At 45.7% G+C, this 23,600-nt stretch overlaps 1 pseudogene; it reads right to left on the bottom strand.

Moving 5' to 3' along the window:
• Positions 1-20,372: 20,372 nt before the first annotated feature.
• LOC114083207 (THO complex subunit 3 pseudogene) lies at positions 20,373-21,382 on the bottom strand (annotated as a pseudogene).
• Between the last annotated feature and the right edge of the window lie 2,218 nt (positions 21,383-23,600).

The raw sequence follows: 23,600 nt of genomic DNA, 5'->3' as shown, positions 1-23,600 counted from the left end.
GGCCACAAGTGTCTTAGCACCCATGCCCACCCATCCAGCTCAAGTAGCAGAATGTCAGCCTTGGTATGTCTCAGAGTAGGAAGCAGGGCATGGGCCAAAGCCCAGGCATCTGATTCCTTACTGTCACATTCCATGGCCACCTCTCCTCTCACCCTCATCCATATCCTTTAGCCCTTAGAAGCCACCCTAGAAAGAGCTGAATCACTGCCCTGTTCACCCAGACACTGTGGAACTCAGGGCCTTGTCCAAACCCTCAGAAAAGCCCCTGTTATCAGCAGAGGGCAGAGGATCTGGACCTTCCAGGTGGGAAAGGAAGCCTGAGGTGGGAGATCTCTTCCTCCCACCCTCTGCAAGCCAACAGCTCTTCACACTGTGACCTGTGCCATTCATGTCCCTGATTCTGCACCTCACTTTCCTTTGCATGGAAGATATCTTCTCTATGAAGGTGTAGGCAGGACCAGCTAAGTGATTTGTTGGGTCCAGAGCAAAGTAAAATTTGGAGCCCCTTGTTCCAAAGTACTAAGAATTTGAAGATGGAGACAGCACAGCACTAAATCAAACCTAGAGTGCCTCTAAACCACTGCACCAATCCCATGCCCATACAGCTGATCCTGAGGGTAGGTACTAAGCTCAAGCTGTGGATTTAAACTCACCTGGATACTTATGAGACCTTGACCTACAATCAAGAGCCTTGTAGGCCCCAAAAAGTAGATGGATGAGCCATGAGCAACCCCCATCTTCACAGAAGGATGGAGGTGGCCCATTGATCTCCAGGGCAGCCTCAAGGGAGAAGAACCTTCCTGGGGCAGCCCAGGAGCTGAGGGGAGGGTACCAGTGGGTGACAAACAAGCTTAGACTACATCTAGCACCTTTTTTCCTCCAGTGACTCAGTATCCTAGAACTCACATACCACTATGGATAGGATGCTGCTTGGTGATAATTAACCATAGCAATAATAATCTTAATAATAATGGTACTGAATTCGATAGAGTGCTTCTCATAGACTAGGCATTGTACTAAGTGCTTTTTAAACATATATTATCTTAGCTTCACAAGAGTCCCATATGGAAAGTTCATTATTATGATGCAGATGGAAACAGACTTAAGGACCTTGACCCAAGTCAGAGGGTGAGCTGTGGTGTGTTTCCTATTCCAAGACCAGGTTCTTAACCCGTCTGGGCTTGGCCTCCATGTTCAGCTCAGGGAGTACCCACCAACACCCCAATCCCCCCCACCTCCTATCATTTTTAGAGACTTTGCATCTGTCCTTTGAAATAGGAATTTTAAGAGATTTAAGTAGTTTCAACTGAGAATGAAAATTTTAAAAGGGTTTGACTAATATAGAGGAAATTTGGAAAGACAGGGGGCAATGGGCAGAAACAAACAGAAGAGAACGTGAACTGGAAGGCAGAAGTCCAGAGGGTCCAAATGCCTGCCTGCTGTGATTGAGATTTGCTGCCTGAGATTTCCTTAACTCCTTTTGAGCCATGCAGGCAGAACTGATGGCCCCTGGGATCCCAGAGAAAGCACCAGAGAACAGAAGTGAACAGCCCGTGCCTACCCCTGACCCCTCCAGCAGGTGAGTCAGGGCCCAGTCAGCCAGGTAAAGCCCAAGGACACAGGATCAGCCCGAGGACACAGGATCATCCCGAGGCTCCCTGACTGCATCTGCAGGGAAGTCTTCAGGGCTCTTTGCCTGCCAGAGTTCTGGACCGAGTTCAGGTGCCTTCAGTGAGTCACCAGCCTCAGTTGCTTGTTGCCCTTTCCTCCTCAGTAAAGTCAGCCCTGAGCCTCTCCCACAGGGTTCCCAATCCTGTCTAGAATTTAGCTGCATATTGTACTGCACTTCTGTGCTGTTGCTGGGGCCACCTCTAGGTCACCTCTAATTTCCTAGCACTGTGCCTGGTATGCAGGAGGTGTGGGGAAATATTTGCTGACTGTTCAATAAATGGTACAATCCCTGATATGAAGATAATCATGAAACTGGAAATCCCATCTAAGTCTGATCAAGCACTTATTAAACACCTACTACGCACTAGACCTGTATGCAGATGACCACAAACCAATGTATTAACTCAAGGTAACTTTATGAAGCTCAATATTAAAACAGGAGGGAGGAAACTGCATCCATGTAAAAGTGTTTTTAGATTCTCCCATGATAGTTGCCTTAAAGCTATGGTCCCCAAATTATGGTTGTAGTGGTTACAGCATCAAGCAAAACCTTGCACCCCATCCAAGAGCTACTGAATTCAAAATTGCCTCCACAGCAAAGCAGTTTGAATGCATAGAAAGGAAATGTGTGTGTGTGTGTGTGTTTGTGTGTATGTGTGTGTATTCACTTCCCTCTTTAGAATCTATTTCAGTAGTTATTAAGTGTTAACTTGTGTAAAAACATTGTTCAGGGTTAAATATATAATGCTGTTGTGTACTGTAATTTAAGTCCTATTTAAGGATAATTTTGATTACACAATTTCATTCTTGCTCATTAACTTTGGAACATCCCCATTCCTGCATCGCATGGAGGGAAAATCCATTGCAATAGACATCTATGGGGCTCAAAGGGAACAGTAAGAAAAAAATAGTGAGTTGGACAAACTTCTCTGGTCCCTAACACGAACTCTTAAAGCGTCCATAAAAGCAAGGAAAATGTGGAACCGCACCATTGTCCCCGTGCTGGGCACAGGTCACCTTCCCATCCCTTTCCCCTGCACAGATCAAGGACCCAGGGCTCCAATCCATAATTCTGAGGCCACACTCTCTTGACAGGCGGCCGGGCTCCCGGGAAGCGCCTCCGCCCCAGGCCTCTGCCCACTGGGGGCTGGAAGCGCGGAGGGGACGCAGGCGGGTCGCCCGCGCCCGGTAGGACGCTGCGGCGCGAGCGCGACTTCAAAGCGGCCAGCGGGGCAGGCATTTCCGCGGCACCTGCACGGCCGGTGCGCGCCGCGGCTGGAACCGCCTATGCCCGGGAGCAGCGCTGCCCGCGCCGGCCGGCGGGAGGAGGGGAGGCGGCCGTGATTTAGGGCCGGGCGGTTCCGCTGGCGGCGCGAAGGTGCCTATTACCGCTCGGCCGGGCCCGGATTTCAGAAATTCCTGCTCTTCTCTGGAAGTTCCGGCGTTGCTCCCCCGAGGGAGGGCAGAACTCCCACCTTGGAAGAAAGCCCAGGTCTCCCCATCCCCAGCTGCCTCCCTGGGGAGTGTGGGAGCCTCCCTCCCCAACCCCGACCCTCCGGGTTTCAGCTCAGACTCTGGCTTAGTGTAGAAGACATTTGGAATCCAGATTTGCGCTCAGTGTTAGACTCTGGTCCTACATGCTGTCACTCAACAACAATATTTCGTGGAATGGAACCCAAGATCCCATCCCGTGCATGCAAGGCCAGCGATCTACCACCGACCTAGTCCCCAGCCTCAACAAAAAAGTTATGGACTGCTTATTGGTGCAGTTACTGGCATAGACCAGTGAATACAATAGCCCAAAAGCTGTCCTCATGGAGGTCATTTTCTCGTGGTGAGAGCAAATAATAAAGAAAATAGATAACGTATGCAATAAATAAATACTATTAGATGTATATTAGCAGCATATTAGGCTAGCCTAGTGACCAGGGACCCTGGAGGGCCAGGCAGGTGGCTCACAAGTTCAAGGCCAGCATAAACAACTGCGAGAGACCCTGTCTCAAAAAAAAAAAAAAAAAAAAAAAAATCAAAAGGATTGGGGATGTAGCTCAGTGATAGAGCACCCCTGGGTTCAATCCCTGGTATGCTGGGGGCACTATATTAGACAGCAATAAGAGCTGCAGAATAAATAAATAAATAAATAAATGACACAAGGAAAGATAGAAAGTGTTGAGTACGCATATGTGGGGTGAAGGGAGGGGAGGTCCAGAAAGCCCACCCAAGAAGGTGACATCTGGGTAAGGACCTACAAAAGGCAAGGTACTATAGCTGTTTGGGGGAACAGAGTCCAGGCAGAAAGAACAACATGTTTAAAGGCTCTGAGGCAGGATGTTTGCTGATTCTAGTGAGTACAAGGTGTCCAGGGGACCTGGGCTGAGTAAGAGATGAGCTCAGATTGATGACAGGGACTAGACGGTGCATAATCATGTAGCCACTGAAGCATCCACTTTTCTTTGGCAGGAGATGGGGAAGTCATTAACTATTTCCACTTATGGATCTTAAAACAGACAACAGAAAACCCATTAGCCTCTTGCTCTGCTGCAGGCTGAGGACTCCCTTCACTGAACCCCTCTCCAGGCAGCATCCAGCTTTGGGTTTTGTGTACTTCCTGCCTCCCCAGGTGTCCATGCATGTTTTCTGGGTGGTGACCTCCTCTTCCCTCCTACCTCCATTCCATCTCTTCTGGAGACCCTGCCTCATCAATTGCCCCTCCCTTGGTTTTGCAGCTTTCCCTCAACACTGGCTCCTTTGTGGGAAATATAAATGTGCTCAGATGGCTTTGTCCAAATTAGTCTTTCCCTACTTCCTGGAATTTATGCCTTCTCTCCCCTTTGTCTCTCTGCCTCAACTTACAAGTTGACTCTTGCCACTTCCCAAACCCCAGTTTTGGGAAACTCTCTTCTTTCAATTCATCCAGTGACCTTGCTTTTTCTGGCCAATTTAGTTCTGTATTTATGGAACACCTACCATCTGCCAAGTCTTGGATTAAGTAATGAAGAAGTCATTGTGAGCAAAACCAACACAGTACCTGCCCTCCTGGAGCTTACCACCTAGTGGGAAAGGTCAATTGTCTCAATAGCATGAAATCAAAAGAATGTGCAAGGTTAGCAAGTGGTACAGAGGAAGGAGGATGAACTCTGAGGGGTCAGGAAAGGTTTTACAGGGGAAATTATGCCTGAACTGGGTTTCAAAGGATGGATGGGAATTTACCAAGCAGACAGTGAGTGGAAGGGCTTTGACAATGGAGTGAACAGCAAGTGACAAGGCCTGGAAGGTTAAACCACTGTAGGGATGATGTGGAAAATACAGGAAATTGACTCTGCCAAATCATGAAGTGGGAAATCAGGAAATGATGGGAGATGAGGCTGGGAATCATTGGCATCATGACTTTTCTTTTGGGGGGGCATGCAGGGATTGAACCCAGGGCTGTTGAACAACTAAGCCACATCCCCAGCCCTTTTTATTTTTTACTTTGAGACAGGGTTTCCTTAAATTGCTTAGAGCCTTGCTAAGTTGCTGAGGCTGGCTTTGAACTTGGGATCCTCCTGAGCCACTGGGATTATAGGCATGGGCCACCGTACCTAGACATGACAAAATATCTTTTTTTTTCTTTTTCTTTCTTTCTTTCTCCTCCTCCTCCTCCTCCTCCTCCTCCTCCTCCTCCTCCTCCTCCTCCTCTTCTTCTTCTTCTTCTTCTTCTTCTTTTGTCCTATAAATAACTAAGAACTACAAAAAGTCATTAAAAAAACAGAGCCGGGCAAGGTGGCACACACCTGTAATCCCAACTGCACTGGAGGTTGAGGCAGGAGGACTGCAATCTCAAGGTCAGCCTGTGCAATTTAGTGAAGTCCACTCTCAAAATAAAATTTAAAGGTGGAGGGGCAGCACGGAGGAGGTAGCTCAGTGGTAGAGTGCTTGCCCAGCATGTGCAAAGCCCTGGGTTCAGTTCCCAGTTCCACAAAAAATAAAACAAAGCAAAAATAAATAAATAAAAAAACAATAAAAGAAAGGAAAGATTATTAAACTGAGTAGTGACATAGTTCTATTGAATTGTGGCTTGACTGCCTTTGAACAGGGTGGACTAAGACAAAACTCCAGTTAGGAGATAAGGATCCAGGAGAGAGGAGGGGACCTGAGCCCTGCAGAGAGAGACTGAATGGAGGGAGTCAACACCTAAACACCTATTCAGATAATAGAACTGGATGTAACAGACAACAAAAGAGAGGCATTATTTCCATATCCTCCTTCAAGACTAGAGAGCAGTCTCTCTCTCTCTCTCTCTCTCTCTCTCTCTCTCTCTCTCTCTCGCAATAGGCTCTCTGAACTAGGGTCTAATTATGAACATAGGACACCTCTTCCTGGGTGGCTAGGAACCTGTCAATATTTTTGTCAATGTTTTTGTTTTCTTTTATTATTATTATTATTATTATTAGTTCTAGTCAGTTATACATGACAGTAGAAAGCACTACAGATTTCTAGAGGCATATGATCTACCCAAACTGAACCCGGAGGAAGGACACATACAATTTAAACAGATCAATTTCAAGCAAGGAAATAGAAGATGCTATAAAAAGTCTACTAACTGGACTGCGGTTGTGGCTCAGTGGTACAGCGCTTGCCTTGCATGTGTGAGGCACTGGGTTCAATTCTCAGCACCACATACAAATAAATAAAATAAAGGTCCATCAACAACTAAAAAATATTTAAAAAAAAAAAAAGCCTACCAACCAAGAAAAGCCCAGGACCAGAGATGGATTCTTGGCCAAGTTCTATAAGACCTACAAAGAAGAATTAATACCAATACTCCTCAAATTATAAATTATTCCATGAACTAGAAAAGGAGGGAACCCTTGCAAACTCATTCGATGAGGCTAGTATCATCCTGACATCAAAACAAGACAGAGACACATGAAGGAAAGAAAATTTCAGACCAATAGCCCTGATGAACATAGATGCAAAAATTCTCAATAAAATTTTGACAAATTGCATTCAAAAACACATTTTAAAAATAGTGTACCATGATCAAGTGGGGGTCCATTCCAGGGATGCAAGGTTGGTTCACTATATAGAAATCAATAAACATCATTCATTACATCAATAGACTTACAGACAAGAATGTTTTTGTTTCCATCACTGTTGTTGGCTTAGTGGCTTATCTTGGGGAGGGGCGCCTCTGTGGTGGGGCTCTGGGAGGTAGAGATTCCTGGCAGCTAGGACACACAGGAGTTCAGGCACTTGGCCAGGAAACCTGAGTCTAAAGCAGGTGTCCCAGAATAACAGGCAGCGGTGGAGAGAGAAATCACTGTGCCAATACCAGGGCTGATGGCCTTCAGTGTCAGAGAATTCCAGGATCCTGGAATTCCTATGAGTTTCCCAGAAGTAATTTCCCAGCCTTTCTTCCCAGTAATTTGATGAGCTAATTCAGTATTGCCCAATAATTCCCTCTTCTATTTATGTGATCAGAGTTGGATTTTGTTGTTTCAAACCAAGAATCCTGACAACTTAGAGAGTAAGCAACCACCCTTTCCTCCTCTTACTCCCAAGCCAATCCCCTCTACCTGCCATTTGCCAGTTTCAAGAGCTGAGGCAGGTAACTTAACCTCCAGACTCTTGGTTTCCTCATCTGTAAAATGGGTTGATGGGCAGTGTGTAGCTCAGTGGTAGCTAATAAGACCATCACTTATTAGCACTATAGCCTTGGGCAAGATGCCTGGCTTGCATGAGGCCCTGGGTTTGATTGCCAGCACTGCAAAATAAATACATAAATTGATGAGCACCTGATAAAGTTGTGAGAATTAAATGACACCATGCACAGAAAATCCTGAGTATGGGACTTAGCAAATAGTAAACAATAATATTTAATTGTTGCTGGGTGCAGTGGTCCATCCCTGTATTCCCAGCCACTCTAGAGGCTGAGGCAGGAGGATGGCAAGTTGGAAGCCAGTCTGCACAATTTAGTGAGACCCTGTCTCAAAATCAAAAATAAAAAAGGGCTGGGGATGTAGCTTAATGGTAAATCACCCTGAGTTCAATCCCCACTACCTCAAAAAATAATATGAATATTTAGTTGTCATTATTATTATCCTTTTTCTGGTAAGCTTTCTCAACATCCCAGGGGTTCTTACAAATTCATGCACACATTTGACCTGCTCTTTCTTTCTTTCTTTTTTTTTTTAACTGGGGATTGAACCCAGGGGCACTTAACCATGGGGCTACATCCCCATCCTCCCCCCCTTTTTTTGTATTTTATTTAGAGACAAGTCTCACTGAATTGCTTAGGGACTCGATAAATTGCTGAGGCTGGCTTTGAACTCTTGATCCTCTTGCCTCAATTTCTGGAGCCGCTGGGATTACAGGCATGCGCCACTGCATCCAGCCAATCCAGCACTTCTTGAATGCTCTTCCTTCTTAGTCTAAAGCCGAGATATTTGTTAGTCCTTCACCTGCACTCACCTGCAATGCCCCTATCACCTGAAAGCAGAGTGGTTGTTCTGGAGAGGGCTCTGGAATAAGATCATCATTTATTAGTACTATAGCCTTGGGCAAGATGCTTAACCTTTTTGAGGCTCAGTTTCCGTGTCTATAAAATGGGGGTGTGTAATAATACTTCTTCATCAGATTTATTGGGAAGATTAAAGAAAATAGCATGTTAGGCTCTTAGCTTGGGGGCCTCACTCCTAGAAGTTCCTCTCTGGATATTAACTTTTTGTCTTGCTGCTTCTCTGCTCCCTTCCCAGGTCAGCCTGGCCACTGCAGCTATAAATCATCTAGATAACCAAGAGCATCTCCTGCCCTCCCACCCCAGCACCAGACTCCTCATCACCTCCACCCACTAATGACCGGGTGATTGGTTTCTCATTAGGGGAATGACAAAGAGGCCTCAGTGCTTTTAGCAGGAAGTCTAATCAGGTAGATCTGCCTGCCCCAGTGTCAGTGGGGGTGAAGTAACCGGTCTGGGGGCCCGGCTTGGGATGGAGGGCTTTGCCTCTGGAGAGGCAGACTCTGTCCTGGCCAGGGCTGCTGAAGGGCAGGAACTCTCAGGAAGGGGCTCTGCTATACTGGAGAGGGAAATCAGGGCTCCTAACTGTGCTCAGGAAGCTTGAGAAGCCGTCTTTGTCCTCTTTTTTGTGGGGAGGGGTGTACTGGGTATTGAACTCAGGGGCACTCAACCACTGAGCCATCTGCAGCCCTGTTTTGTATGTTATGAGACAGGGTCTCATTGAGTTGCTTAGGGCCTCGCTTTTGCTGAGGCTGACTTTGAACCCATGATCTTCCTTCCTCCAGAGCTGCTGGGATTACAGGCATGAGCCACCATCTTCGTCCTCTTGAAGTTTGATTTTCTCGTATGTTAAATGGGACTAATAAATGATAATACATGGCGGGAGAATAAACTGTGATAAATATATGAAAGCCAATTTCTAGCACTTTGTAGATGTCAATAAGTGGTGTCCATTATTTTTATTATTACTGTTATTGCTGCTATCATTATGATTATTATTGGAACTTAGCTATCAAATTTTTAAATTTATTTTTTAGCTTTGGACACAATACCTCTATTTTATTTATTTATTTTTAATGTGGTGCTGAGGATCGAACCCAGGGCCTTACACGTGCTAGGCGAGCGCTCTACAGCCCCAGCCCCATTCAATTTTTCTAACCCCATTTGGTAAATAATTCATCCTGTCCCCAATGATCTGCAGTTACACATCTCTGCCATGCCAGCTCCAACCACCTCTGTGGAATGACTGCCTCCTTGGGAAATCCTTCAGGCTGCTCATTTTCAGAATTGTGTTAAGTGTTCTTAGGAATATTTAAAACTTTGTAGGGTACTGGGGATGTGGTTAAATGATACAGTAGTTGCCTAGAATGTGTGAGCCCCTAGATTTGATCCCTAGCACCACAATAAATAAGTAAATAAATAAATGAATAAAAAATTTGTGGGGATTTTTTAATACCTTTGTTTAGTTCAGTATCTACTCCTTTTCCTTTTATTTTTCTTTTTTTGTAGCTCCAGGGCCTTGTGCATGCTAGGCAAGCACTCTACCACTGAGCCACATCCTCAGCTCATATAATTTTTTTTCATATCTCTTTCCTCATAATGTTTCTTTCTCTTCCCTCATGGAGACAAAAAGGCTGCAGAAGTTCACATGTCTATCATGCACAAAAGGAGAAGAAAATGACCCAGGTAGGCCCCTCCCTAAAATCTTGACGAGAAACTAATAAATGTTTATTGCTGTTTTAAACCAAAAGGTTTGGGGGTAATCTGTTGTGCAGCAGTCATGCCATTTCCTAGCCTTTCTTGCAGTTGACTGTGTTTCTGGTGAGTGTGAGTGGAAACGATGTGTACTTTCCAGGTCAGCCTATAACAACCTCGGATAAGCAGCCTCCATGCTCCTTCCCCTTCCTGCTGGCCTCTGGACCTTAGGGCAGCCTCAGGACCTCGGGAGCCACAGGCTGGAAATGAGAGAGCCACAAGGGGGATGAATTCTGGGCCCTTCGTCATGCCTGGAACAGAATAGCCCAGGAAAAACTGCATGGCCAGGAACACCAAACTGACCACACCTGAGCAAGAAATACACATTTATGTTTAGGCCACAGAGAGTCTTGCATTTATCCATTAGAACACCCCAAATCACCTTAACTAATACCCTTTCATCCTTGAACTTTATAATTTATGATTGTGTTCATAAACTTCCTTTAAATTTGATCCTCCAAACTCCTTGTGATAAGTAGGACGGTACTCTTTTGCCACTGAGAGGAGCTAAAGCTCTGAGTGGCTAAGGCATTTGCCCAAAGGCACAAGGTTGAAGGATGGAGCAGGAAGACGGTAACGCAAGTGGTAACAAAGAAGCAAGGTAATCCAGGTTTTTTGTTTTTAAAGTAGATTTTTAGCGACAGATGGTGAGGAAGGAGTATGAATTCTGGACCTACTACTCACTGGTAAGTGGCCTTAGACAAGTCATTTAATTGCTTAATTACTTCTTGCTTTCATTTCTTCATCTGCAAAATGGGACCCATAAAAGACTAACTTTTAGGGCTGGGGGCATTCGGGAGATAATATATGCAAGATTCCTGGCACCTAGTAAGTGTTCAATAACTATTTGATGAATGGATTAATAAAGTGTTTAGCCCAGCTTGGCACATAGTCTCTCCAAGTTAGCTATTATTATGTTTCTATTAATTTATATAAAGCACATTGCAGTTTACTATCGAGATTGTCATTTCAGCGAGGTCCTGGGAACCTGGGAGCCCCTGGGGTGTCCCAGCCCCCGCCACTCCAGATTCTCCAGACTCGCCCCGCCCCGCCGTAAATCAGGCTCCGCGGGCCTGTAATTAGCAGCCGCAGGGGGCGTGGCGGGGGCGTGGCGGCATCGGCCCCGCCCACCCGTCCCGGGGGCTTCCTGCGCCCCGCCCTTCCCGAGGGGGGCGGGTCCGGGCTGGGAGCTGGGGGGTCCCGGGCGGGCCCTGATTTATGGCCCTCTGTGTGAAGGAGATTTACGAGCCAAGACCCGGAGCCTGGCCGTGTCGGGAGCGCGGGGAGCGCGACGCCCGGGGCGAAGGACCGCAGTCGCCACCCGCGTAAATCCTGCTGCGAGTGAGTCCGGGTGGCCGACCCACCTCTAGCGTCCCGAGCCAGGCTCCGGGCGGGGGTCCTCGGCGACTGTGGTTCTGTCCACAGACACTTATTTTGGGTCGATTCCGCCCCTTTGCTTCACTGCCTGGGACAGCGCCCCGTCTGGACAAGGCACCTGCGTGGGGCCAGGGAGACGCGGTTCTCCAGCCTCCGCCGCGGTCCAGGTACGGGTCCTGGCGCTTCGCTCTTTTTATGCCCATTTCATAGATGTAGAAACGGAGCCTCCAGCTGGAGAAGCAGCTCACGGGCTGTCACACAGCCAGGAAGTGGGCGGGTGTCTGAAGTGCATTCCCCAGCGGTCGTCGGGAGGCCTGAAGGGGGCGCAACTGGGCTGCACAGACCCACGGGGCTCCAATGAGGAAAGGGCTGTGGGCCCAGGTCCTGTATGCCCAAGAGTAGGGCTGGTGTCACCAAGTCTCCTTCTCCTGGGAATGTGCCGCTCCTCTGGTGCGATGGGAAGCCTGTCCTCAGATACAGCCACCGCATCCTATCTTCTGTGGCAGCTCAGGAGAAGAGGTTGATCTCCACTCAGCAATGCCCAGCAATCCTCAAACCTCATGCTGGGAGGAAGGAATGGTGACCCTCAACCAGGACATGGAAGAAAGACCTTTCAATAGGTTTTGAGTCAGACAGACTTAGGTTCAAATCCCAGCTCCATCTCTGACCAGCTAAATAACCTTAGGCAAGTTACTTAACCTCTCTGAGCCTCATTTGAAAAATTAGTTTTTTTTTTTTAATAACTTTTTTTTAAGAGAGAGAGAGAGAGAGAGAATTTTAATATTTATTTTTAGTTTTTCGGCGGATACAACGTCTTTGTCTGTATGTGGTGCTGAGGATCGAACCCGGGCCGCACGCATGCCAGGCGAGCGGCTACCGCTTGAGCCACATCCCCAGCCCAGTTTTTTGTTGTTGTTGTTGTTATTTGTTTCTTTTTATACTGAGAATTGAACCCAGGGGTGCTCTACCACTGAGCTACATCCCCAGCCCTTTTTATTTTTTATTTTAAGGCAGAATCTGGCTAAGTTGCCTGGGCTGGCCTTGAACTTGCAATCCTCCTGCCTCAGCCTTCCTAGTTGCTGGGATTACATGTGTACACCACCACACCAGCTCATTTGAAAAATCAGAATAATAAAAACCTCCTCATACATTGGTGTAAGGCTAAATAAGATAAAATATGGAATGCATGCAATGTAGCTCTTGGCACCCTGGACACAGAAGCTGTTCAGCAAATATTTTTTTGCTGAACGGGACTAGAACTTTGTTTTGAGTCAACTATATAGTCTACACCAGAAAGATTCAAAGTAGCACACTCTTGTAATCTCAGCAACTCAGGAGGCTGAGGCAGGAAGATTGAAAGCTCCAGGCTAGCTTCAGCAACTTAGTGAGCCCCTGTCTCAAAATAAAAAATAAAAAGGGCTGGGGATGTGGATCCGTGAGCTCAGTAGTAGAACATCCTTAGGTTCAATCCCTAGCACTGGATGGGGAGAGGAAGGAAAGGAAAGAAAAAAAAGATTCAGGGTAGAATTTTGTAGATTCCAAGAATGTAGGGACAGGAAGAGATCAGCTTATTCCAGGATTCTGAACCTGGGCTAACTTCAAGTGTGTGTTGTGGGGAGAGGGTCTCTGAATCCCAACCATAATCTATTCATTACTATTTATGGCACATCTACTTTGTGCCAGGAACAAAATACACACATATAAAATATGGATTATATATCTAAATTTACGTCTATATGGGTTCATATCAAATTGTCATGGGAAATCCATAATCCAAAAATTTTAGAAATACTAATCTAGTCCAACCACCCCTCAGAAGTGGAAGTCACTTGTCCCAAATCACAGGTTCAGCCAGCACTTGAGTCAGAACTTCCCACTGCTCACTGTCCCTCTGTCCACTTACCTTTTATCCTGGAGGGCAGCTGAGCCCATCAGGTGCTCTATGAGGGTGGGGGGGGTTCCATCACAGGTCCAAACTTCTAGGGCTCACCTATGCCCCTCTCTAATCTTGGCACTTCACTCTGACAAAGGAGCCACAGAGAAAGAAGTCATTTGGAGTTTTGCAGGTGCCAATCCCTGGGTTCAATCCACAGTATGGGCAAAAAAATCACTTGTGGGGGAGCAGGGGAGTCCCCAGCTTCAGTCTCTCCTCCCACTTTGTAAACACTTCTATGCATCACTGTCCTTTATTGTTGTTTTGTTTGGTTTTTGGATTTTAAAGCATCATGGTAAGTTTTAATCCTTGAAATGCTTGAAGACAAAAAGAAACCAAAAGCTGGATGCGGTGGCATACGCCTGCAATCCCAACAGCTGGAGAGGCTAGGGCAGGAGGATCGCAAGTTCAAAGATGGCCTCAGCAATATTGAGGCACTTAGCAACTCAGTGAGACCCTGTCTCTAAATAAAATACAAAATAGGGCTGGGGATGTGGCTCAGTGGTTGGGCGCCCATGAGTTCAAACCCCAGTACAAAAATAAATAAATAAATAGAAGAAGAAGAAAGAAAGAAAGAGAAACAAAAACACTGTAGACAAAGTGAAAAGTCCCAACAGAATGGTCCTCTTCTCCCTGAAAGGGTTCCTGTGTGCTGTTTGTCCTCTGCCAATCCAAACAGGACTGACTGGGATGTGAAAGCACAGGTCAGTTGAACTCAGAAAAATCCTTTTTTTGGGGGGTGTTGGGGACTGAATCCAAAGAAGCTTTAACATTGAGCTACATCCTCAGCCCTTTTTATTTTTTATTTTGAGAACGTCTTGCTAAGTTGCTGAGGCTAGACTCAAACTTGCAATACTCCTGCCTCAGCCTCTGAGTCACTGGGATTACAGAGTGTGCCACCATGCCTGGCTTGTCCTTTGCTTTTGTGTCATAGGGAAAAGTGCCTCCCTCAACCCAGGCCAGCCTTTCAGCCTTCTGAACAAACTCACTCCATCAGTCCTGTGCCAGGGATCAGCATCTCTCCCCAGCTCCTTCCTCTCATCCTATTCACATGTAACAAATTATCCCACTTAATGATTTAAAATGCCTCTTATTATTTCTCATGATTCTGGGGGTCGATTGGGCAGTTCAGGGCCTCATGTGGTATCAGCAAGGGTCACTCATGTGACTGAATTCATCTGGGAACTCTTCTGAAGTTAGAGTGCCCAAGGAAGCCTCTCTTGCCAAATGACCTCCATTCCTGTGTGGCCTCTCCCTCGGCCAGTCACTCCAGCAGGACAACCTGGACTTCCTTACAGCATGGCTGCTGGGTTCTAAGAGGAGGGGGGAAGAGGAAGTTGCCGGTGTTCTTTTAAGGACTGGGAACAGTTGTTTCCGCCAACTTTCTTGGTCAAAGCCAAGTGTCAAGGCCAGCCTAGACTCAAGGGGAAGGGGAGACAGACTTCCCCTCTCTGTAGGCGAAACCCCAGGTCTGTACCTGGATCAGAGGGATCACTCACAGCAGTATTTGGAGGCTACTATTAATGCTCAAGTAACCAGTATGGAACTCCCTGGACCCTGCTGCTCCCAGAATTCCCCTCATTGTCCCACCTCACCCCAGCACATCTATTGATCCATAATAATTTGCCTTAGCCCCTCTCCACTCTGCTGGAACCCTGCTCATCAGTGACCTCCTGGTGGCTGATATGTCACTTGCAGTTTCCGTCCTTCTTTTTTTTACCCATAAGCTCGAGATCTGCTCACCACTCCTTCCAGAAACTGGGTTTCCCTATTCGACATGAGCTTCCCCTTTGGGTCTCTGATTTATTTTCCTCCTCTTCCCTCCTCCTCCTTCTTCTTCTCCCTGCCTCCCTTCCCTTTCTCTGTTTCTTTCTTTCTCTCTCTCTCTCCTTCCATGGACCCCTTAAATGTCAGATCTCTTTCTGGTGGTGGTGGACAGTTGGTTGACTGAGGCTCAAACCCAAGGCTTCACCTATGCCAGGTAAGCCCTCTATTACGAGCCACGCCCCCAGCCCTAAATGTCAGCTCTCTGTCACCAGCTGTGTTCTCCCTCCTATCTTTCTCCCTCTTATCTTTCTAATTTCCAGATGATTGTTCTGCAGATATCTGAACCCAAATCCAAAACTCCTCTCCCTGGCTCCACATGGCAGATAAGATGAACAAAAGAACAAAACCATCCCTTACCTAGCTGGTCCAGCCCAAAGCCCAGGGAGCATCCCAACCTCCCACCCTCATTGTCCACCCCTCTCACATACCCAGAGCCCAAAGCCCACCAAGTTGGCAACTGTATAGCCGGGCTCCCTCTCCAGTCTGTCTTCCTCTCTTCAGCTTCACGGCCACTGCTCTGTCCAGGCTGTGGGGTAGAAGATTTGGGAAGGCTGAGTTTGAACAAGCCCAAGCAGCCTCCTCACTACCTGACTTCAGATTCTCCCATGTGCTGACCCGCACAGGAATGGGGAGCTTGTGATCTCCCGAATTTGATGACATGGATCTTTTCTTCACAGAGTACCTCCCAGAGGAGGGGTGTAGCCCATGCACCTGTTGACTGTTAATTGGTTGAAATCAAATAGGAAGGCAGCTCAGCTTGGAGTCAAGAAGACCCCTTCCTGAACCAGTAACTTCCTGAACCAATATGTGAGTCTGTTAAATGGCCTGTAAAGTAGAGGTGATGTGACTGACCCTCCCAGAGGTGGCCATGAGGATTCAAGGAGACTGAACACTTAGATCGGCACCCCACCACCACCACTTCTTGTGGGCAGTCATGTCCTCTCCCTTGCCAGATCTTCTTTGGAGAGTCTTGTGGGGGAGGAAAGTAAAATAAATTAGCTTTCAGAAGCATAAGTTAATTCTTTCTCTTCAAAGTTTCTTTTGTGCTGTCATAAAGTCTTTCTTTTTTTGCAGTGCTGGGATTCAACTAGGGTCTCAACTGGGCATTCAAGTAGGTCAGGCCAGGCAAGCTCTCTACCACTGAGCTACATTCCCAGACCCTCATCTTTTAAATATAGCTAACTCAGAAAACTTTTTACTTCTAGAATTAAAAGCTTTGGAACACAGACAACTTTCAGGTACGGAAAAGCAAAAGAAAATTTAGGTGGGGTTTCTGTGCCCTCTGCTGGTCAGAATCTGGAACTCCAAGTAGTCCGACTGCGGACCTGGGCTGGCTGGGATCTCTGGGGCTGCCAGCAGCAAACATGGAAGTTGCATTCTCATCTATGAAGGGAGAGGAGATTGATCTTTTCTGCCCCTGGTCAGCTTTGTCCTTTACACCCCTCAGGGGCTCTCCAAGTCTTCCTCACTTTTGTAACCACAATTGTTCCCTCTGCTTACTCATCTCCCAGAGTAGCCCCACCCTCACTTCCTATCATAGAGGAAAAATTGAGGTTTCAGGTGTGAATCCTCAGCTCCCTAGCTGGGCCCATAAATAGTCTGTCGGTACCCATTGAACTTCCTTTCTCCTGTCCCCCAACCTGATGGCTGATGCTGAGCCCCTCTGCTCCCCTCCCTTACAGAAGCCAGATTTTTTCTTCTTGTTTTTTGGTGCCCGGGGTTGAACCCAGGGGGCCTTAACCACTGAGCCACATCCCCAGCCTTTTTTCATATTTTATTTTGAGACAGGGTCTTGCTAAATTGCTTAGGGCCTCTCTAAATTGCCGAGGCTGGCTTTGAACTTGCAATCCTCCTGCCTTGGCCTCCAAGTCACTGGGATTACAGGCATGTCCCACCAAGCCTGGCAGAAGCCAGATTTTGACCCACTATAAGGTACCCTTTACAGTAAATTTTATATATATATATATAAAATATTTTGACATAGTATATATTATATATATATATTTAAAAATATACAAATATATTTTAAAGACTATAAAATAAATATATAAACTTTGAATATTAGACTTTATTTCTTTTTTAATATTTATTTTTTAGTTATAGGTCGACACAATATCTTTATTTTATTTTTAGGTGGTGCTGAATGTCAAACCTAGGGCCTCACGCATGCTAGGCGAGTGCTCTATCTCTGAACCAAAACCCCAGCCCTAGACTTTATTTCTTAAAATGATTTTAGATTTACAGAAAATCTAAGAGGCTAGTACACAGAGTTCCCATGCACCCCACACCCATTTCCCCTCATCATTAATGTATCACCTTTCTATGGTACATTTGTTGCAATTAAGGAACCGACGGGAACACATCAATATTACTAACTGATGTCAATAGTGCATTCAGATTTCTTCACTCAGATGCCCATTTCTGTCCCGGGATCCCATCAACACATTGCACTTAGCCATCAGTCTCCCTAGCTCCTCTTGACTATGACAATTTTTCAGACTCCTTGTTTTGGTATTCTCATCTGTAAAGTGAGAGGTGATTGCTCTTTTTCTGCCTCTGATCAGCTTTGTCCTTCACTCCCCTCGGGGCTCGTGATGATTTGGAGAGTGCTGGCCCCACTACTGGCATGTTCCTGATTTTCCTCATGATTACTCTGGTGCTATAGTTTGGATCCTCCAAGAGCTCATGTGTTAAAGGCTTGGTCCCCAGCTTGGTGGACTATTGGGAGGGGTCAAACCTTTAAGAGGTGAGGCCTAATAGAGGTCTTAGGTCATTGGGGGGTGTGCTCTAGAAGGGGACTGTGGGGCCCAAATGCCTTCCTCTCTCTTTTGCATCCTGGTCATGAGTCAAACAGCTTTGCTCTGCCACATGTGCCAAGATGGACTGTCTCACTACAGACCTAAAGCAACAGGCTCCACCGACTATAAACTGAACTCTAAAATTTACACCAAGATATCACTTTTGTCTTTATAATCTTATTATCTGAGGCATTTGTGATAGTGACAGAAAGCTAACACAACTAGGGTTATGGCTTTGGGGGAGGAAAGCCACATAGGTAAAGTGCCATTTCTATGCCACATATGAAGGGTACACACTATCAGCATGGTTTATCAGTGTTCGTGATGACCTTGAACTGGAGTTGTGTTTGTCAGTTTTCTCTACTGTAGAGTTACTCTTTCTCCTGCCCCTTCCCATACTGTACACTTTGGAAGGAAGTCACTAAGCACAACCCATACTGAAGGAGTAGGGAGTTACATTCCCTGCTTTGACCACAGAGCATCTGCAAAACTTTGAAATTCTTCTGTATTAGATATTTATCTCTTCTCCATTTATTTATTTATTCAATTATTTATATATGTCATGGTGGACTTATGGGTATTTAATATAAAGTTAATATAGCTGGGCATGGTAGAACACGCCTGTAATCCCAGAAACTTGGGAGGCTGAAGCAGGAGAATCACAAGTTCAAAGCCAGCGTCAGTAACTAATGAGGCCCTAAGCAACTTAGCAAGACCCTGTCTCAAAAAAAAAAATCACCACCAACAACCACCACCAAGGAGGGGCATGCTGGGGATGTAATTCAGTGGTAAAGCATCTCTGGGTTAAAATCCCAGCACTCCCCCCCCCAAATTTTTAATATAGCTTTGGGTTATAATTCAATATTACTTATTTGGTTGCTCAAATTGTTCTAAGATATTTAATTTCTTGTCCCTTGTCTTTGATTTTAGACATAGTAGTGTTATCAAGCCTCGTTCAATGGTGTGTATATTGCAGCATGTTTTTTTTTTTTCACATTTCTATTTTTATTTTTTAAAAATATTTATTTTTTAGTTGTAGTTAGACACAATACCTTTATTTTTAAAATTTATTTTTATGTGGTGCTGAGGATCGAACCCAGGGCCTCACACGTGCTAGGCGAGCGCTCTACCACTGAGCCACAACCTCAGCCCCTCTATTTTTTATTTTTAATGATAAAAATATTAAGATACAATGAAAATCAAAACATCATTCATAGGTAACAAATCCTTGCATGAGCCATTTCTCTTATAGGTAAGAGGTTTTTGCTTTCCATGGGTACTGGCATGTTTTTCTCTTTCTTCCTCCCTCCCTCCCTTCCTCCCTTCCATCCTCCCTCCCTCCCTCCCTTCCTTCCTTTTGTACCGGGGATTGAACTCGACCACTGAGCCTCATCCCCAGCCCTATTTTGTATTTTATTTAGAGACAGGGTCTCACTGAGTTGCTTAGCGCCTTGCCATTGCTAAGGCTGGCTTTGGACTCCTGATCCTCCTGTCTCAGCCTCTCCAGCTGGGATTACAGGCGTGCACCACTGTGCCTGGCAATTTTTTTTTCCTTTTTAACAACATTAACATATTTCTATTTAATTTCCTCAGTCATAACTTTCTGTTCTAATTTACATTTGTCTCATCTTGATTTTGTCTTTCTTGTTTATATTTTATAACTTTTCTCAGTGTTTGTCATAATTTGTCTACAGGTCCTGTGTATACCAAAGCCAAGCATAGACACACATTCACAGAAGCAACGGATGACTTCTAAGGATTACTGTAGCCCATGCACTGACTGCTTTGTTCCTATGTTTCAGGTTCTTTAGTTAGGACATTAAACAGAATTATACCCTACAAACTCTATTTCTCAGATTTAAAAAAAAATACAAATTGCAATATCTCCCTGTAATAATAATACCAGATCTATATAAGTCCCCAAAACCCCATAATAAAAAGTCAGATTTGTTAAATGCCCAATTCTCAAAATTATATGTCTAATATATACATTTATAATATAATATATATTTATTATATATTAATAAATATATATTTATAAGATAATATATATATTTTTTAATCATTAAAAGGCCTCCATCCTCATCCCACCCTCTCTCCAAACTGGGTATTATTCAAGCAGCTCAACAAAGTCTACCACATATCTAAATTCAGGGAAGACAGGAGGTCCATAGTGTGAAGTCCTCCTCCGCTAACTGATACTGGGTGGGAAGAATGGAAACAGCTAACACAAAAAATGGGAAAGAAATTGGAATGGGCAGCCTCACAAGAGACTTTTTTTTAATATTTATTTTTTTCGTTGTACTTGGACACAAGACTTTTTTTAAAAAATTATTTATCTTTGTGTGGTGCTGAGGCTGGAACCCAGAGCCAGCATGTGCTAGGTGAGCGCTCTACCACTGAGCCTTTACTGATTCACAAATATTTAGGGTGTCCACCAACTCCAAGAGAACAGACCAAACTGCACAGAGTGTCTCCACAGGGCTTCCTCTCCTTATGTCAGGTCCTCCTCTCAGGAGTCCTTAGGAAGCCCAAACAGCTCCACAGTCCCAGCTGCCATTGTATTTGCTGTCAACAAATGCCAGCAGAGGTCTCTTGGGGTGCCAAACCACAGGGAAGGTTGGGCACTCACACTGCACTTTCCATAGTCTGTCTCCTGTCTCTACTTCAGTCATGTCAATAAAATGATCCTCCGATGGTAATGCCAGCAATTTCCCATCCGACTGAGGGTCCTTACAGGCCAATCCAGCCCGGAAAAGCACCCGCCCATACTAACTCATGCCCGCCCCAGAGGCTAACCAAAGCCTCTGCACTTCCTGGGACAAAGGATTTCCCTATAAGGTCGAACTTGATACAGATGCAATTGGAAGGTTGGGTTTTGATAGACTGAACAGGCTTCAGTGCTGGGTAGCTGAGGATGTTGATACAAACATTGCCATTTGCCAAGGAAAACATGTTATTGTCATTGTTCCAGGAGATTTCGTTGACCTCAAGCTTGAACTGCTCTGCTGCTTTGGAACGGTGCGTCTGGCATCCATAAAGATCACCACATCATCCTTGTTGCCTACAGCAACAAGGTCTGGCTATCGGGACTCCAGCAGATAGTAATCTCTCCCCTTTAGCGTTTCAGTGGCACTGCATTCTGTAGCCCTCACATCCCAGATGCTAGTGGTTTCACTGCCAGATAAAGTGACCAAGAGATCCAGGACTACTGGGATGCCAACAAAGCTGGTCCACTCTATCCTCATGTCCCCACGACCAACAGGTCCTTCTCCAGCAAGAAGACACTGGACGTCTTGTTTAAGGATCTGGGGACTAAGAGACGCCGGTCACAGCTCCAGGCCACCAAGTGCACCTTGGCACTGTGCACCAGAAACTCGCTCGTCTTGTTGTGGTCCCCCGAACAGCTCCAGCATCAGGAGCACATAGCCACTGCTCCCAGAGCACCAGGGAGGCGGCCATCGCATCTGGGCCACTCTGGTCTAGCGCCGAGGACCCCAAGGCTGCCTCAGGCGATGCCATGCCGAGGTTTCAGAGGGTTAACCTGCCTCCAGCCTGGGCGCAATTCGTCCTGGCGCCGCCTTACGCATGCGCTTCTGCAGCATGGTTTTAAATATCAAATATTGGAAATAACCTATATGCCCATCAATTGGGAAATGACTAAATGAGCTTTGAAAGCATCATTGTGTGGAATACTGCACAGCCCCCTTGGTGCCCCCTTTACTTTCTGTCAATGAAGTGGACCTTGAAGTACTTACATGGAGAATATGGTGGTTAAGGTTAACAGGCTCAGGAGGAATCAGCTGAGTTCAAATTCTGATACTCTGGCCTTTGGCAACTTACCTAACCTCTCTGAGCCTCAGTTGCCTTATCCCTAAAATGTTGAGTACCAGGGAATCTGTCTCACAGGATTGTTGTGAGGATTAAATAATGCATTCAAGCACTGAGAAGCATGAAAGTCACATGGTAAATGTCAGTAACTGTGAAATATTATTGGCATCGTTATGGAAAGATCTCCAAGAGATTGTTTTGGGTGAAATAGGCAAGTCACAGAAAAATGCATAAAGCCTATCACCATGTGTATTCAAGATGTGTGATGAAATCCAGCTTTTCCTGTGTGGCAGGGTTTATGGAAGGACTTTGTCTACCTGTGCTTCTGGAAGAAATAACTCTACTTAGAACTCTTTTCCCCAAGAACTGTGAGTAGTGAGGGAATAGTGATAAAAATAGAAGATATTAGGTTCTTACCACTAGCCAAACCCTTAAGGCCTGGAGAACTTAAGTTTAGAGTTACCTAGTGAGCAGGCGAGGCAGCATGGGAACACAGAGACACAGGCCTCCCATAATCCTTACTCAGATTCACCAATTTTAAACATTTATTCCCATTTGCATTGTCTTCCCTACCCCCCAGACTGGGGATTGAACCAGGACCTAAAAAGTTGCTAGGCAAGTGCTGTACTACTGAAACACACCCCCAACTCTTTCTCGAGACAGGGTCTCACTAAATTGCCAAGGCTGGCCTCAAACTTGCTGGCCTCCTGCCTCAGCCTCCTGAATAGCTGGGATTATGAATGTGCACCACCATGCCCAGCTAAATTATTTTTGTTCTTTTTTGAACAATATGAAAGTTATAGACATGATGCTCTTTCCTCCTGAAGACTTCAGTGCATATTTCCTAAAAACAAAGACATTCTCTTACATAATCTGTATAAAGCATCAAGATAATACAATAATCTATGGTTCATTTTCAAATTTAATCAGTTGCTCCAATAATATCCTCAATAGGCTTATATTTTTCTCTTTGGGTCCAGCATCCTGTACAGGCTCATGCTTTGCATTTGGTTGTCATGTGCCTTTTGTCTCTTTTAGTTGGAAACAGTCTTTGTCAGCCTTTCTTTGCGTTTACCACAAACATCCCTGCTCTGCTTCACTGCTGTGACACGGAGTTTATTCAGGAAGTGCTACCAAAATTTCCAAAGCAATGACTATTCCAGGCATGCACATCAAAATGAATCCCTACAGAGAGTCAGAAAACTTTTCCCCAAATGCTTGAGATCAAGGCAAATGGATATTATTAAAGATATCAAAACCACTGAAGAGCCAGGTGCTGGGTGGTACCCACCTGTAATCCCAGCAGTTCAGGAGGCTGAGGCAGGAGGACTGAAAGTTCACAGCCAGCCTCAGCAACAGCAAGGTGCTAAGTAACTCACTGAGACCCTGTCTCTAAATTTTCATGGTTTAGCCCTTGTTCCCTCCCGACCTGCAGGAGAGATGGGGAGAGCACGCCCTGACCAGGACAAACCAAGAAAGGAGAGGGCCGACTGACCGCCCGGGCCGAGGGAGGACAATCAGACGCGTCAGGGAGACCACTCAAAGCAGGAGCTCGTTTAATGAGAAAACACACACAGCTAATATAATGTACAGGAGCCAATTAGGATAAAGATCAGCAGGGTGGGGAGAGTTCACGTGTACACCCATCCTACAGGCAGTAATGGGTGTCACGAGCTATCCATGAGGGTGGAAGGGTTCTGAACCTATCCTAGAGGTGGTCCAATTTTTTGGCAACACCTTCTGCTGATCACCAGGCACCATCTTGGCCACATGTGTGGCCCAAAGACCGGGAAGCAGGTAGCAGCCAGCAAGTTAGGTTTCCTCTTTTCTGGTGCAACATGCCCCACATGTTACATCATGCCCTATATCTCCCCCCTTTTGTTTTATTAGCAGGTGTTTGCCTTACTTG

The sequence above is a fragment of the Marmota flaviventris genome, chromosome 17 (assembly GCF_047511675.1).
Source record: "Marmota flaviventris isolate mMarFla1 chromosome 17, mMarFla1.hap1, whole genome shotgun sequence".
In the NCBI taxonomy this organism is placed as follows: Eukaryota; Metazoa; Chordata; class Mammalia; order Rodentia; family Sciuridae; genus Marmota; species Marmota flaviventris.
This window is presented reverse-complemented; position numbering and strand designations above follow the sequence as displayed.